We start from the raw sequence: 16,448 nt of genomic DNA, 5'->3' as shown, positions 1-16,448 counted from the left end.
GGTAGCATTGTTGTACCTTTCTCTTCAGCCATTTCTGATGTTGCTTCCGGGCCAATAGTAGTTCTTTCTGTAATTTCTGGTACAGCAGTAGTTTCTGGACCTTCAGTCACAATAGAGGTTGTTTCCACTGTCACTGGTCTTGTTGTTACTTCTGGTTTACCAGTGGGTAGCATTGTTGTACCTTTCTCTTCAGCCATTTCTGATGTTGCTTCCGAACCAATAGTAGTTCTTTCAGTAATTTCTGGTACAGCAGTAGTTTCTGGACCTTTAGTCACAATAGAGGTTGTTTCCACTGTCACTGGTCTTGTTGTTACTTCTGGTTTACCAGTGGGTAGCATTGTTGTACCTTTCTCTTCAGCCATTTCTGATGTTGCTTCGGGACCAATAGTAGTTCTTTCAGTAATTTCTGGTACAGCAGTAGTTTCTGGACCTTTAGTCACAATAGAGGTTGTTTCCACTGTCACTGGTCTTGTTGTTACTTCTGGTTTACCAGTGGGTAGCATTGTTGTACCTTTCTCTTCAGCCATTTCTGATGTTGCTTCCAGACCAATAGTAGTTCTTTCAGTAATTTCTGGTACAGCAGTAGTTTCTGGACCTTTAGTCACAATAGAGGTAGTTTCCACTGTCACTGGTCTTGTTGTTACTTCTGGTTTACCAGTGGGTAGCATTGTTGTACCTTGCTCTTCAGCCATTTCTGATGTTGCTTCTGGCAGAGTTACAGTGAATAATTCTGTTGGACTGATAGTTTGAAATGTTGTTTCTGGGACAATTGAAGTTGTAGGTGGTACCTCAGTGGTTCTTGTGGTAGTAACAGTTTCAGTAACAGTCACAGTTGTACTGATGGTTTCTGTCGTAGTAACTAGAGAATAAAATAAAGTAATCATTACATTTGGTAAACTGTAATATTATTAAAATAATTGTAAGACGTAGTTCATGAAGTTCATTAAATTTTTACGTTTGAAGATAAATGGTCAGAGCATTTCTGAGGTATGCCTCTGGATCAAACAGCATTGATTAAAACAAAATGGCAGCCAGTCAGCCATTTTAAATCCGATCTGAAACATAAAATGACACGCATCAAGGTCCCATAATGTTCAATGTACATTTCAAATTTGAACAAATTCCGTCCATACACAACCAAGATCTAGCTCCTGATATGGCAGACATTAAAATGGCCACCGTTCAGCCATATTGAATTGTATCACCAAATTATTACATGTGCATATGTGTAAACATGATGCGATGTATATAAAGTTTGAACATTCAGAACAGCATTTGTTAAAACAAAATGGCCACTAGTCGGCCTTCTGAAACAAATGTGCATAGGGGATCACATAATGTTCAATGTACCAAGTTTGAATGAACTCTATATTATCACAACAGAAATCCAGTTCTGGAATGGCAGAAATGCTTGATTTTGAATGAATGTTTAACATAAAAATGGCTACTATTAGGCGAGTTTATGTCCCAAGGCCATGGCGATCTATGCTAAGCATCAATCAAGTTGTAAACCTAGAACTAGTCATAAAATACGTAATAAATGTAGTTTTATGCTAATATGCATGGACTACTATTGAAAATGGTTTCTAATACAAAATATACAATGTATATTAACATACATTGTCTGTCAATGTCATTTGGTAAATATTTTTCTTGGCAGTCATATTTATTGTATTGTGGGATATCACTTACCAACTGGCTGAAGTGTTGAGGGTGGTGGCGTTTCACAGATACAATACACACTAACTTCATAATCATAACAGTATCGACTTGGTCGCACTTGCAATCTATTTAGACAGACCAGACCATGATTCACATCGCATGTCACACCACGTTGACCTGTGTTATTGTAGTATATCTCTTTATCTTTCACTAATCGGCATTTAATATCGACCGGTCTTTCGCAGAAAACGTAGTATTTCCTCAGGTTCTCAAATGTTTCAAAGTCTCCATCTTCCATTAAGTAGCCCCCAACATCAGAGCTCATATAAAGGCTCCATCCATGCTGGATACATTCTGGCTTCAAGGTACCCAAAGTTGTTAAGATTTGTGTAGTTGGACTGACAGTGGTGGTCGTAGTCACAGCTTCTGTGGTGATTGGACTTAGAGAAGACGTTTCAATCCCGGTGGTTGTGGACATTGTGGTTCTCGATATTGTAGTAGATTCAGTAACAGAAGTAGACTCAGTTACATTTGGTGGACTCGTCACTGAAAGCATGAAACACATGAAGTGGTGAGACGTTTATGAAACAGTGGGAGTGAGAAGTTCATGGACTTGAACTCATTATATCTTTTGTAACAGAAATAACCAAATAGTCTAAGCCACCATGTTTGCCATAATTTACTCAAAGATTATTTACCGATAGTTTTCCAAACAGCTGTATTTGATTAATTTCACAAATATTAGTTGCGAAACAAGTAGTGAAAACATAAATAAGAATCTTTTTCATGGATTACAAAGAAGCCTAACCCTTTGAGTGGCAGATACATGTATTTTCCAAAATTCAGAGCAAATATTTTCACATTTTGTAAAACAGTCAACATTTAATAGGAGGAGAAGATGGTATTGAAAAAAAAGGTGGTGCCACAAGTTGACAATGGTGCTCAAAGGGTTACATTATTTTGTTGTATTAAAATCGTTATTAAATTATTGCTATCACAGATTTCCTTAGTTAGTGCATTATTTCTTACCTCCACAGTTGCCACAATCCAGTCGCACCTTGTAGTCTCTACATAGCCCGTTAATTTGATCAGAATTAAAGCATAACAAGCCATTCATCAAGTCACATGTTAAGGTCTCTCCTGTCTTAGTATAAAGTTCATCAGTCTGTGCATCACGACATTCTATGGCTTCTGGAAAACGACAGAATCCATAAAACTGTCGTAATTCATCTAAAGGTTCCATGTCACCATCACCATCCATAGGAGAGTCTATGTTCATCCATGGTGTCATTCCGGGTGTACACAGTGTTGGTGGTACAGTATGGAAAGTTACTGGAGTAGTTTTAACAAATGACGTGCTTACAGTAGGCGAGGTCACAGTAGTTTCTTCCTCTATAGGACACAAACAAAACAAAACAGTGACATGAACGTTTGGCACGAGACCATTTATCAACTTTAACTCACTAGTCAACCAAAATATTCATCAATTTATACAAACCTATTCACACACAAATCTCAAAAAATCATTGAACACAATTAAAGCTACAGCATCACATTTGGTGCCTCAAAAGATAAGGTGAGTCTATAGTGACAATAAATTTTTAATGATATCAAATAAAAAATGTTGAATAAGTCTTTCTTAGCACATCGAAAGATAATATGAGAGTCTTTAAAACACAGTAAAATTCTAGACTTACCACAAGGGCAGAAGAAACTGACTTCATAATCGTAACACAGACCAGATGTTTGGTTTGCATTAACACAGCTAAGACCATGATGGAGTTGACATGTGACTCCTATATCCTGTTCATTAGGTGCATAGTGTTGATTGACTGTTCGGCATTTAATCATATTTGGCCGTTCACAGAATGTGTACTTGCTTCTCAGATTCTGTAGCGTTTCCATGTCTCCAATGCTTCCCAAGAATGGCATGTCAGAATTCAACCATGGAGTCCAGCTATCGCAAGGCATCGCCGAACTCACTGGTATTGGACTAGTGACAGATGTAGTTGGTGATGGTGAGGTAGTTGGTTGCAGTGTTGTTCGTTCTGTGATGGAAGGAGTCGTTGCCTCTGTAGTTGGTTGCAATGTTGTTCGTTCTGTGATGGAAGTAGTCGTTGCCTCTGTAGTTGGTTGCAATGTTGTTCGTTCTGTGATGGAAGGAGTCGTTGCCTCTGTAGTTGGTTGCAATGTTGTTCGTTCTGTGATGGAAGGAGTTGTTGCCTCTGTAGTTGGTTGCAACGTTGTTCGTTCTGTGATGGAAGTAGTCGTTGCCTCTGTAGTTGGTTGCAATGTTGTTCGTTCTGTGATGGAAGGAGTCGTTGCCTCTGTAGTTGGTTGCAATGTTCTTCGTTCTGTGATGTAAGGAGTCGTTGCCTCTGTAGTTGGTTGCAGTGTTGTTCGTTCTGTGATGGAAGTAGTCGTTGCCTCTGTAGTTGGTTGCAATGTTGTTCGTTCTGTGATGGAAGTAGTCGTTGCCTCTGTAGTTGGTTGCAGTGTTGTTCGTTCTGTGATGGAAGTAGTCGTTGCCTCTGTAGTTGGTTGCAATGTTGTTCGTTCTGTGATGGAAGGAGTCGTTGCCTCTGTAGTTGGTTGCAATGTTGTTCGTTCTGTGATGGAAGGAGTCGTTGCCTCTGTAGTTGGTTGCAATGTTGTTTGTTCTGTGATGGCAGGAGTCGTTGCCTCTGTAGTTGGTTGCAATGTTGTTCGTTCTGTGATGGCAGGAGTTGTTGTCTCTGTAGTTGGTTGCAGTGTTGTTCGTTCTGTGATGGAAGGAGTCGTTGCCTCTGTAGTTGGTTGCAATGTTGTTTGTTCTGTGATGGCAGGAGTCGTTGCTTCCATAGTTGGCTGCAATGTAGAAATTTCTCCAGTGGTCACCATGGTAGTAGCTGGTAGTATTGTTGTGAATACAGTAGATAAGGTAGGGTATGCTGTGGTTGCTGGAGTGAATCCACAGGGCTGTCCCAGACAATGTAGACTATGGTTGGAACAAAAACTGGAAAGAAAAAGAAAACAAGTTATCAAAAGACAAGTTTTGAGTTGAATGGTTGTTGTAAAAAAAAATGTATATGCTAGTTCTGCAGTGCTCATAAGACTTGACTCTAATTCTCCCATGCCAAGTAGATTTCCATTTTTTTGAGTGTTCAGTTTCATCATTGTGGTATAAAATCCTGGTTTAAACACTTACCATGTTTGACAATCATCAGAAAGGCTCTGTATGGTCTGACCTTCAAAATACTTCACACCGTCGATTTTAAGACAGTAACATTCTGATGGGGAAATGCACCTATTGGATTCTACATCATAAACTTCATCATCCGGACATTGACATCCTTCTACACATGTTTGATCACACTGATCCATTACAGTGTCATATTGATAGTAATTATCACACGTCTTGGGGCAGGCACTGGTACATGCTTCATAATGACCACATCCCTCACACTGCATAGCTATTGTGAATATAAATATATTTCATGGTAATGTATACAAGTGGTGCATTAGTTCAATCTGATAGCGTGGGTCGGGGATTGACTGGCTTCAGTCAGAAACAAATAATATATTTATCTCTGTACATGGAGGAAGATGATAACTCACACTCAATCCTCTGAGAAATTGAAGATATAGCATATTCCAAAATTCAAACCATAGCCTTTCCAAGCATAATTTACTATAGTATAAATGTTGTAATATTTTGGCTTTGGTGCGCCCCCCCCCCCACCCCCCATTATATCTGTGGCACACTCACCAAGAGTACAGTGACTCAGGTCTCTCTACTATATCTGTGGCACACTCGCCAAGAGTACAGTGGCTTTGGTCTCCCCATTATGTCTGGCCTGGCACACTCACGAAAAGTACTATTTATAGTGGCTTTAATGCTGATGATTGGGTAATAATATACTCACGACAAAAGTATTGCGATCTCCAGCGAGTTGAGATACCAATCATGTTGCACTTTTCAGCATAGGTAGCAATGGCAGTACACAGGCATTCGCAATCTCCTCCTGTATCACAACCACATGCGTCATACACACACGTCTCATAGTACGGCTCATAAGGAACTTCACTATGGCACGGTTGGAACAAAGGTCCCTTTAAAATACTGCATTTCTTGTCAGCCCATGCCTTGCGATGAGGAGCGAGGCTGCAGGTATCGTTAACATGTACAGAGTTTGGACATGATTCAAACACTTTCCAGCTGTCGCCAAATTCTAATGATGACGTGATTGATGGTCCGCCTGCAGGTGATCGGAAGTCATCCATTTGATTGCTATTAAAATTCCCACAGAGACCTTCAACCTGGGGAAAGAAATATCTCTCATAAGTTTTAATTCTGACTCAAGCAAATTATAAATTATATCTGAAAAAATAAAAATTTGCTTTTTCCACTTACCATTCCTCTATGCTTTGGATCAAGCTTGACATAAACTCTGGTTCCTCTATCCCACTGCACTGTTACACCTTCCTGGATGCGTATGAACACAAACCTTCCTGTTTCCCAGACTTGAAAGACAGAATCCTTAGGAAAAACTACAGGATTATCTCTTACCAGTTCAATACGTTGACGATCATTACCGCTACCAACAGTGAAAATAACAGATTTCGTGCATGTGACGCCGCTGGTACCACACGGGATGTTTTCTGTAGTTACAGAATACTGGATGTGAGGATTGTTGGCAGTGCTTTGAGATAAGGTGTATGTGCAATGGCCCTGGAATCTGTATAGTTTACCATCAAATGTTTCATGATGCGAGTCGCCCCATGTAGTACAGACCTCAGGACAATCACTTGATGTACACTCCCAGTGTTGCCCATTACAAGTACTGTAATAAAACAAAATTTAATTTAATTTAAATAAAATGTGAAAGTGCAACAATAAAAAACTAAATTAAATTACATTTAAGTGAAAATAAATAAAAACTTTAATGTCAAAATTGTATTTACAATATTAGTATCTCTAAAAATAGAAGTGCACGTAAACCAAAAACTGTATATACCATACACTGTATATACCATACATGCGGTTTGCTGAGCATCTACGGCAAACTAGACAGAAAAATCGTTATTATCCGGTTTCATTTCATTTTAATTCTAGTGGACATAATATTACAGATATGTCTATTTCTGGTGTATGTGTTGTCAATGGCAACGAAAATCAGCTCAGGCGTGTCAAGGAGGAAACTATATTTCGCCTTGGAACTAAAGAACCCCATGGTATTAACAAACAGTTCAACTCATTTGTTGAGCTCACTACCTAAGGCGCGTTATTTGTTCTATTGTGGAATTTTTTGTGATTCTAACTTATAGTTCATGCACGTTCTTACGTTCCTATGTTCTACCTGTACGTTATAACACTTTCTTCTATGCTATCGATAAAGAGCCATTGCTCGAAACGTCTAGCTATTTTTAATAGTTATTTAGGACTACGATTACCAATTATTATCTTCTACCGGTATATATCATATACCATACACACATCTGTCATGTACATAAGCGGACACTAACGTCTGTCATGTATGTAAGCGGACACAAACATCTGTCATGTATGTAAGCGGGCAATAACCTCGTCATGTATGTAAGCGGACACTAAATAGAGCAAATATGATAACCTAATAAATTTTTAAAAAAAATAATAATTTCCTAATGTTTTGTCATATTTGAAAACAATTTTCACAGCAATTAGGTTATAAATTCAGATTAGAGACAAGTAAATGGGTATCAATCTAACAAATAAGAGTGACAAGTTTAATTTTTTGTTTCAAAAGTGTCACATTGATTATGTCACCAACTTTTTTTCCCTAGTACAAATTATTTGTTTGAAGAAAAACTACCTAAAAAGATGCAAAAGTTGAAATTTTGGGAAACCATCGAAGGAAACCAGGTTAAAGCATGATTTCATAAAATAAAAAATAGTAATCATCAGAAAATCCCAATAATTCTTGACATCAATGGTATTTATCTTATGACTGGTATCACAGGTATATAGGTAACACAATTTTGAGATATTGTTAGCTCAAAATCATAATTTTCATAGATTTTTTACTGGAGAGTGGTGCAAAAATTGGTTTGGTGACCATATATTTTTATCTGTGTTTTGTGAACGACAAATAAAATAATAAAACTATAGTGTGAGTGTCAGAGAAATCCTATCATTTGTTTTAATCTTAGCCAAAAACCTTAAATCAATTTTCTTACCAAGTATTACAATCCATTAATATTGTATTTCCAGTCTGATAACTTGTACCACCGTGGTGACAGGGACAGTCTTGTGGAAGGATACACTGTTCATCTGTCAAAATAAAATGATTATTCAATATTGAACATGTCTGCCAACACAACACAGAATCTATTATACAAATATTGCAGCATGTCACTGGAGAAAGCACTGATAACATCTGAATATACTCTAACATTAATATAATTCAGATCCAATAAATTCATTACTGTAAGACTTCAAAATATTTACAGCAAGTTTCAGAAGTATTGGGGCAGCCAAGACGTATCCTTAAAGATACTGAAATAAAAACTTACCATCCAAGACGTCGAGGTAAAGGTGGGGAAATTGTGAAGGCCACTTCCTTGTCAGGGGAGAAAGATGTTTCAGCTTATTTAGAAGATGATTACAATGCAAAAACAAAAGAAGGTAACATCTACCATGCCACAATACGAACAGTTGAATGTCATCTCATTACAGAGAAGAAAAGATGTTCTAAATGTTCAGCTTACAGAAACAATTTAAGAGCTATGGTAGCAAGAAGAAAAAGCCAAGAAGGAGAGAAAACCAGTTCAGACAGTAAAGTGAACCTTAGATTCCTTAGTCCCACAGAACTGAGGGAAAGAGCATCGAATCTACAGAAAGAGAAGATGACTTTAAAGCGGTCCTTGAGCAGAACTGTGAAACAACTTGTTTCATCTGAAGGGATTGCAATTGATGGGACATTACAAGAGCGACTTTAAAGCTATAATGGAGGAAAACAATCATGATGTGCAGAAAGTGTACCCAGAGGACAGTTTCCAGCATTTGTTTTGGGAGGAACAATTAAGACATGCTAGGTGTTCAGACAGTCGACAAATGCGATGGCATCCCACAATAATACGTTGGTGCTTGTTTTTGAAATTTAAGTCGTCTTCTGCCTATGAAGCACTCAGGAGTTCCGGTTTCGTGAAACTGCCTAGTCAAAGAACTTTAACAGACTACTCAAATTACATTAAGCCCAAACCAGAAATTAGTCAACCAGTGTTGAAGGAACTTATTTCAGAAATTGAGTGTCTTGGGTCATCAGAGTCAAATAAATATGTAGTACTACTTCATGATGAAATGAAGGTTAAGCAAGATCTCGTCTATGATAAGAACACTGGGGAACTGATTGGCTTCACCAACTTGGGTGATATAAATGAGGAGCTGATGAAGCTAGAGAATGGCTGTCACATAGAGAAGAATAAAGGTCTAGGACTTGCCAGTCATGTCTTGGTGCTAATGGTAAGAGGATTAGCATCAGTCAAACCTCGTTAGTGCGAATATCAAGGCCCCAGGTGAATATATTCGTTATAACCGGTGTTCGTAATAACCGATCACCACTAGAGGGCGCTTTACAGAGACAAACTAATTACCATAAGTCAGGGTAAACAAAACTATGGCGCCATTTTTAAACACTAGACCAAACATTAAAAACACACAAATAGTATTGAAATAAACGTTGTCATGTTTATTAAAACAATATTAAAATGGAAAATACAAATGTACTGTTCATTATTCAAAGTACATGTATAAATAAATGAATAAAGAAATTCTTAGTACGTCCATGCTGGATCGACTGAATTTGTCACGTATGCATACACAAACACACATGTACTCATTGTATTCGTTTCATGATTTCTCAGTCATAAAAAATAAAATTCACATTGCATTCATTACATTTGTAATACGGTAAACAAATCTGTAATGTAAATTGTTCGCTATTAACACGAATGGCTATTTTAAAAAGTCGGTAATTTTGGTTTGACGACGACCAGAACAAATCGATGTGAACAGCATGTCCTCGATAGTTGAAAGTTGTGAAAAAATCATAGTTTCAACATTTTCACGGGACTGAAGATAAGTGCGTAATTTTACTATGCAATCCATAGCTTCCGACGATGAAGGCAGTTCGATGTCAACAGGAATGTCTGGGCTGACATTTTCGATGTCGTCTTCATCGGCCTCAGCGTTTTGTTCCAAAATGGACGCTATGATTGCATCGTCTGATGGCGATTCACAAACACTAGTTTCGTCGTCTGCGCAGACAAAATCCGAAAATGAAATTTCTGGCAATTCGATATGATGGGCTAAATTGTCCCATAAACATTCAACATCACTGGTGTTATCGGCCGTAATGTCTCCACGATCGGCAATGCTGACTTCCTGTTCCACGTCGGGATTTGGCGAATGTACAAACGACGCCTTTCTGAAGCAGTTGGCAATGGTGGTATCGGTAACTTTTTGCCAGGACGAATGAAGCATGTCGATCGCATCTTTGACATTGATCGTGGGTAGGGTTTCACCTGAATCAAGATTCACCAACATTCTTTGAACTACTCGTTGGCGGTAAAAACACTTGAAATTTCTAATCACGCCCTGGTCCATCGGTTGCAGCTTCGAAGTTGTATTAGGCGGGAGAAAGACGAGTTTGATGGCTTTGAGGTTTTTGACAGCTGGATGGGCGGGACAGTTGTCGACGAACATGAGAATTTTTCTTTTCTGGCGTTTGTACTTCTTGTCCAGTTTGTGTAGCCATTCGATGAACAAATCGCTGACCATCCACGCTTTTTTGTTTGCCTTGTAATCGACGGGTAGGGATTTTACGTTTTTGAAACACCTAGGGTTTTTTGATTTTCCGATGATCAGTGGCTTGAGTTTTTCAGATCCATCCATATTTGCGCAAAGCATCACAGTCAATCTTTCTTTACTTGTCTTTCCCCCAGAGCATACGTCATTCTTGAATGATAATGTCTTATCGGGCATCAGGCGGAAAAATAACCCAGTTTCGTCGGCATTAAAAATATCTCTGGGAGCGTAGCCATCGATGAGTCCGGGTAATGTTAACGTTACCCAGTCATCAACCATGTCATCGCTGACAGAAGCAGCTTCGCCGCACACGGATTTGAACGTGATACCGTGTCGGGATTTGAATCTCTCCAGCCAGCCATTACTGGCTTTGAATTCGGAATCATTCATTCTCTGTTCTAAATCTTCGGCCTTTGCCTGGAGGATAGGACCGCTGATTGGGACATTCATAGAACGGGCACTGGTAAACCATTTCAGCAATGCCTGCTCAACGTCGTCGACTGCTGAAAATCGCATTCGCTTCCGGCACGGCTCAATTTTGTTGTGTTCGAACATCTTCAAAACATCAGTTTTTTTCTTTAAAATCGTTGACAGTGTACTGGGTTTAACATCAAATTTTCGACAGACATCGCCGTGACGAGTGCCCGACTCAATCGCTTTGATCATTTGGACTTTACAGTCCAACGACAAGGCACGCCGTTTGACACGAGTTGACATTTTGAAGTCAGGACGGAAACTGGCATCTCACTCGTAGTCGCCGTAATTTATCTAAAATTTACAGCATCCATGCTTCACACTTTTTTATTGTGAATCTTAAAATTAAAAACTCGAGCAGCAAGGGCGTCGAAAGTGACTAGACACTGGAAGTCACGTACACAAAAGATTTTCACGCCCAGTGAATGGCTACATTGTTTTTATTTTACGCTGCACAGCTCAAGCCCACTGCCAACAGCGGAAGCGTAACACCGTGTATTTGGCGGTTCGTTTTAGAATTTCGCAGCTGTTTGAGTGAATGAAATGTTCGCTATAGGTGTTACAGACCATTGTTTTTCAGAGAAAATCCTTTCGTACTAAGCGGGTTCTCGTAATAAACGAGTTCGTTCTAAGCGTTGTCAATTACCATAGGGATAATGGATTTTCAAACGGGACTTCGGTGTTCGTTCGTTGTAACCGGTATTTTGTTGTAACCGAGTTCGTACTAACGAGTTTTGACTGTAGTTTACAAATGAGCCTGGGCTACTTTCCCACTGATGGTTGCAAGTCTGACAATTTGTATCCAATAATATGGGATACGATCACCTGGTTGGAAGTCACATGTAACCTAAAAGTAATGGTGTCCACCAGTGATGGAGCGTCATGGAACCGGAAGTTCTACCGTATGCATAGAGTAAAAGGTGCTCCGCGGGATATGGTGGTGTTCAAGACTAGAAATTTATGGAGTGATGATGAAAGATTCATTTATTTTGTGTCTGATGTACCCCACTTAATAAAGACTACCAGGAACTGCTGGGCTAATTCTGAGGCACATCGGAAAACCAGAAGTCTATGGGTATGTGCATATTTAATATAGTATATACCTTTCCATTTGATAAATTTGATTAAATCATAGACCACCTAATATTTAATTAAAAGTTGGACGGTCTACTTAATTCCTAATAAGATGTTTTTTATAATCCTTGTTTTCACAGAATGGTAATCCAATATTATGGAGGCATCTTTCAGAGTTGATAATGGATGATCGAACCAGGGACATTCACTTGTTACACAAGATTGGATATGAGCATATCAATTTAACATCTTTTTCAATTATGAGAGTTAACCTTGCAGCTCAGGTATGTTTTTTAAAGACACTTTTCCTATTTTTGCACAAAATCAAAAAGTCAACAACATTGAATAAAAGTTGACAGTTATGTAATATATGCTAAACTTGTTAAACTTTGTTGCCTTTTGTATGCATCTCGCAGGTTCTAAGTGAAACAGTGTCCCATGCTATTCAAAGATTTGGTCCACCAGAAGCAGGGGAAACTGCTAAGTTTGTAATGTATATGGACAACTTTTTTGACTGCTTAAATGTGCGATGCAAGGAGAAACATCTAAGGAAACGTAAACCTAACCTGGCACCCTATACAAATCCGGATGATCCAAGATTATCAGTAAGTTATTGAATAATTGTGAAGACATCATACTTTTAACCTTTTTCTGTACCAAATTTTTTTCGCTAAAATTCTTGTGCCACATTTGTTCAATAATTACTTGTTTATTTTTTATCAAATGGGTCAAAATTGAGGGGGGGGGGGGGGTTGTAGATGGTGGCTATAGTTCCTAGTAATGCATGTTGATTTATTATTACAAACTAATTTCCTGTATTCAATATTTTTTTTAGTGGCTTGAACTTGATTTTCTAAATTATTTCACTGAGTGGCAAGATAGAGTTGCAAGAAGGCCAGGACAGTTCACAGCATCACAACGAGCTGCTATGCTTCTCAGTCGACAAACGCTAGAGGGGTTGCAGATGTCAGGTAAGTTTGCACCACTAAACTACAAAGGTGGTTATACTATTGATAGAATGGTGTTATAGTAATCTATATAGAGATGCAATTTTTCAACTAATTTGTGGGTAGGTTGGGTTATGGCAAAACAATTTAGTTTCTGCTTAATCCCAAATCAGAATTAAATTAAAATACACTGATCATGAATGTTGTTGATACTCAAGGAACTAAATTACTGTCTACAAACAATGCCATTTTCACCTTTGTCTTTCGCAGTTAAATCTTTCGTTGAGGTTACGAAATATCTTTTGAACCATGGTGTAGAGTATGTCCTGAGTGAGAAACTGTGCCAGGATCCATTAGAGGCCCACTTCAGCAAGCATAGACATCGTGGAGGGGCAAATAATGACCCCACAGTACAAGCCTTTGGATACCAAGAGAATGCCATAAGGTTACAGAAATCTCATCATCTCCAGTGTATCACCGGCAATACTGGTCAGTGTAAGCGTGCAGTGGAAGAAGTAATTGACACTACACCCCTGCAAAAAAGATGTCGAACTGGCGTGTAGCTTATTCCTCCCACTTTATTTAGCATAGCTCAGCGTTGACTACTATTCAAATGTGGAGAAAATGTGTTAGAGCAATGACTGTGTACTCAATAGGAACCCATCATGATTTTACAATTTGTTTCCTCTAATTAGGGAATAAATAACATACAAACACACATTAAATGATGTTAGTGTTTTTTAATAACTTGTATGTACATGGAAATATAAAGAGGCAATGTAAATTTTTAAAGTAAGTGTTATTGTTAATAAAGTTTTAAAGCTTTAAAAAAATGTTATGCATTGTATGTCTATTTTAAATAATGTTCATTTCAAAGACTTTCTGAGTCCCTTGGATCCTTTGACATGTTGGTTGTGTGATGTCTTGAAAAGTTCAACTACACTCTTACTAAATGAAAAGCATCTGACCTGGATGTACAGTTTTACAAGCATCATAGCTAGGGATGATGATACATCATCATCATCATCTCCGTTTTTGGTCACACATGACCATAAAACCTGTACTCGTCTACACGATTTGACCTCTTTTAAAATTGGGTCATGAATATTTCTCCCATTACTATCAGTAACCTTGGCAACACTGAGATGCCGCTTACACACAGATTCCACCTCTTCGAAAAAAAGAAATGTGGAGTCTGTCAGATGAAAGAGCCCACCCCTGTCTTTTTTATGGAGCCATCCCTTTGTCTGCGACATGCATCCACCTTTCTGATGCTCCTTTTCTTCTTTCATGGCACCCAATAAATTTAACAGTTCATGGTTTTTTGCTTCATTTCGCTGCAGTTTTCTCTTGAGCTTGTGAGGGATATAGCCTGCAAAATATCTCAGGGCTTCTTTCTCCTTGTCACTTAATGTGAACTCTGTGCTTGCAGTGGCTTCGCCCTCAATCATGGCACACTCAATTCTTACCATTTTTATCAGTCTGAAAAGTACCATTTTTGTGAGCAAAAAAATGGTTCGCTTGTCAGTGTTAGAACTGAGGATTCTGTCAAGGTTGACAGACATTGCCTTAGTGAGCCGGTCATCTATCCACATGTTGTGAAAAGAATGCCATACCTCTTCATTATGGGATGAATACGTTTTCATTGTGTCACCTGATGTCAGTACATTCCATATTTCTTTGGATAGTGTTGTGACAAAATCCATATCCAGTGTCTCCCCTTTCCCCATTTCTTTGGCAATCATACCAGCAGCTGTTGAAACTTTTTTTCCCTGGATACTGGCTTCAAAATTTAAATTTTCGTCACACGCTACACACTCTAACACCTTCAGGGAATAGTGTTGCATATTTTCACGTACATCATTGAACGTCTGCTTCCTTTTAGCCTCATAAAACCCTAAAAAATAAAACATTTTTTGTTACGACCTATTGTTGACATTTGTAAGAAAACCACAAACATTTATGTTTTTCATCCAAATCAATTGATGATTTTCTTTTATAGTGTCCAATTGAATCTTGTCTCTGACTTGATGTAGCTTTGTCTGTAGACTGTGGCTTGTCTGAGTGAAAAGACAAAGTAAATAAACAACTTTCATAAGGCAGCGTTATCAAATTCTATTTTGCTGTGTATGATTTCAATCACATAATTAGCAAATTAATTTTCATGTCTATGACTGATTCACACTAGTTCTAATTTGCACAACTTGAATAGAATCATAAATTGCAAACATTTCTTGTTCTGGTTAACAAAGCAATAAAATTAAATTAAAATATGGGTGAATGTGAACACAGTCCCTCAACTGTGATGGGAGATAATAAATCAACAAACTTACCAGAATTTTGTTGTGGTGTTATATCAGTTTTGTGTAATTTTCCAACTTGGCACTCGTATTTAGAAGCTGCAATAAAAGGACACACTATATTTAATAATCAATTCATCATTCACCAATAATACATGAAATAATTAAGACAATATTAACTCACAAACCCTCCCTGAGAAAGGAAATGCCTCAGACTCAGGTAATTAACACTAGACCACAGTCCCTCAAGTTGAGGGACTGTGACTAGACTGAACCACAGACAACTGCTCTTATGGGCATTGTCTGTCATTCACACCAATTTTGAACACAATGAAGTGAGAGTCTCTGAACTAAAAAGTTAACACTGTCGTCCGAACCTGTGACACTACTTTGGAGATTACGATTCCAAAATAAAACAAGCAAAACCAGGAACATGAATGCCGATTTCTGTACATCTTTGATTCCGGCAGTATGAAAAATGACACACCCCCCTCACAATTATACAGAGACGTAATCGTAAAAGTAAGACATTGTTTTAGACATGAATGATGGTACATGCCTTTTAGGTCTTGATTGTGGATGGTCTTCACATGCCCTCGAAAACCACTCGCACTTTTATATTGCTTAGTGCATGTGGGACATTCATAAACTATATTAGAAAGGTTTTTAGCGGCCCTGACAGAAGTCATTGCGATCGTCGTGGATGGCTGCGAGTGCGACGATGCCTCCGACTCAGATTTGTCAACGTCTCCTTTCATGTACTCGGCAGCAACATAATCTGGTTCTTCTTCCAATATATCATTCCAATCGATGTCACTGTCGTCGAAATTTACAAAATCCTCCCACATCTCGTTAAAATAACTATCGTCTCTCACGTTGAAATCAAAATCAAAACAAAGTGCATACGCATGCGTAGCAGTGAATCAAAAAGGCTTCTGGGTAAAAATGATGTCATACCCTATGCTAATTTTATGTTAATAGCTAAGTAGGCTCGCGCTCACACTTGGTCGTCGAAGACTGAATGCAGATCAGCCAGAACTTAGTTTTTTCGATGCTCGTGACCAGGTTATCAAATTGATGGGTCAAAGGGGCAAATCTTTGAAAGCAAAACGTGAAGCTGCTGTTCGTGAGGTATTAAGCGACCAATCTAAAAGTGATGGAGAAGTT

General features: G+C 38.4%; 1 long non-coding RNA gene across 1 annotated transcript; it reads right to left on the bottom strand.

Moving 5' to 3' along the window:
• Nucleotides 1-13,701: 13,701 nt before the first annotated feature.
• Nucleotides 13,702-15,588, bottom strand: LOC146740225 (uncharacterized). Its single transcript, XR_014929885.1, has 3 exons — nucleotides 15,315-15,588; nucleotides 14,908-15,041; nucleotides 13,702-14,399 (listed from the first exon to the last, which is right to left on the bottom strand). It is a non-coding gene; the product is annotated as an uncharacterized LOC146740225 (long non-coding RNA).
• Nucleotides 15,589-16,448: the final 860 nt, after the last annotated feature.

This window comes from Saccoglossus kowalevskii, chromosome 7 (assembly GCF_978046115.1).
Source record: "Saccoglossus kowalevskii chromosome 7, keSacKowa6.1, whole genome shotgun sequence".
Lineage (NCBI taxonomy): Eukaryota > Metazoa > Hemichordata > Enteropneusta > Harrimaniidae > Saccoglossus > Saccoglossus kowalevskii.
This window is presented reverse-complemented; position numbering and strand designations above follow the sequence as displayed.